Raw genomic sequence first — 1,845 nt, 5'->3', positions numbered from 1 at the left:
AAAAAAAAAGTGAGGGAGGGCTTGGCAGATGTGATTAAGGATTTTGAGATGAGGTGATTAGTTTGGATTATCTGTGAAAAGTGAAGTCGCTCAGTCGTGTCCGACTTTTTGCTACCCCGTGGAGTATAGCCCACCAGGCTCCTCTGTCCATGGGATTTTCTAGGCAAGAATACTGGAGTGGGTTGCCATTTCCTTCTCCAGGGGATCTTCCCAACCCAGGGATCGAACCCAGGTCTCCCTCGTTGCAAGCAGATGCTTTAACCTCTGAGCCACCAGGGAAGCCCTGGATTATCTGAGTGGGCACCAAATGTAACCAAAGGAATCCTTACAAAACAGAGAAAGGCAAATTTCACATACAAAGGGGAGAAGACAGTGTGAAGATGGAGGCAGAGATAGGACTGATGCTGTCACAAGCTAAGGAATGCTGGCACCCACCAGAACCTGGAAAAGGTCAGGAATAGGTTCTCCCTTCCAGCCCTGAGGGGAGTGCTGCTTTGGTGTACCTTGATTTTGATCCAGTGATGCTGATCTTGGACTTCAGGGATCCAGAACTGTGACAGAATAAGTTTTTGCTGTTTTTAGTCACCATGTCTGTGGTAATTTGTTACAGAAGTCATGGGAAATATGCATGTTCACCAAGTGACCTTCTGAATACAGTTTGGTAGACCAAATTAGGAGCAATGTTTGTGGGAAGTGCTGATTGTGCTGACTTAAACTTTCTGTTTCTCATGGGAGATAGAATAGGTGTAAATTGGTGAATTGACACTATAGTTTATATGTTCTGGTTTTTACATGTCTTGTGAGCTTGACTAATATGAGTCTGACCCCAAGATTTCCTCTCTGCAGTGACAAAACCAGCTTTTGAACTTGCAGGATATTTGTAAGATCCTGCCTATGGGAAACATACCAAGAGAGTTAATACCATCTTGTGGAGGCTTTTGGGAGTCATATGTCTGGTCTCTCCTGGTTATTCCATGATCTTACAATCATTTCTCTACTTTAAGACTTCATTACTAACAAATTTATCATGGGACAGACAGTTTAAAAAACTTTCATATTCATTCTCTCATTTAATTCTCATACAATGTTACAGTCTAGGCGCTGCCAACAGAAGGCAGGCTCCCTGTGCCATGAAGGTGAAGGTCAAGTGCTGAAACAGCATGGTCACTTGGCTCTGGGTGGCCAACCATGAGAACTACAGCATCTTCCACATGGCCTTCAGTGGCAGCTGCCTGGACATCAAGATGCTGAGTGACGACTGCCTGCTGCTATGGGGCCAGTGCTTCTACTGGTTCCACATGCATAACATCCTCAAGAGGCTCAAAGCACAGCAGGTACAGCAGAGCCCCGTGTGCCCCCAGAATAGGAAGTTCAAGGAATGAGGCTAGTGTGGCCCAAGGCTCCCTCTTCGCTCTGAAACAGCCCCACCCCACAGTGGCTCTGAGTAGCCATGGTCTCCACTGGCCAGTACCCTTTGGGCTATGACAGGGTTGAAACAAGGACCGGAGATGCGTTTGTTCTGGTGTTTTATTGATTGATTTTGGTTACACTGGATCTTTGTTGCTGCGGCCAGCTTTCTCTACTTGCTGTGGTCTGGGGTGAGGGGGGCCTCCTCTCTAGTTGTGGTGCTCTGGGTTCTCATTGAGGTGGATTCTCTTGTTGTAAAACACAGGCTCTAGAGTCCTTGGGCTTCAGCAGTTGTGGCTTCCAGACTCTAGAGGGAGGGCTCAATAGATGTAGCACACAGGCATAATTGCTTTGTGGCATGTAGAAACTTCTCAGACCAGGGATCAAACATGTGCAAGCCGATTACTAGCCAGGGTGCCACCAGGTAAGTCTGACATT

The 1,845-nt window shown here is 46.8% G+C and overlaps 1 pseudogene; it reads left to right on the top strand.

Annotated features, from left to right (window-relative positions):
* The first annotated feature begins 810 nt into the window (after nucleotides 1-810).
* Nucleotides 811-1,502, top strand: LOC109558727 (anaphase-promoting complex subunit 11 pseudogene; annotated as a pseudogene).
* The last annotated feature ends 343 nt before the right edge of the window (nucleotides 1,503-1,845 follow it).

Source organism: Bos indicus, chromosome 5 (genome assembly GCF_029378745.1).
Source record: "Bos indicus isolate NIAB-ARS_2022 breed Sahiwal x Tharparkar chromosome 5, NIAB-ARS_B.indTharparkar_mat_pri_1.0, whole genome shotgun sequence".
In the NCBI taxonomy this organism is placed as follows: domain Eukaryota; kingdom Metazoa; phylum Chordata; class Mammalia; order Artiodactyla; family Bovidae; genus Bos; species Bos indicus.
Note: the sequence above shows the minus strand (reverse complement) of the source record. Positions and strands in the feature narration are given on the sequence as shown.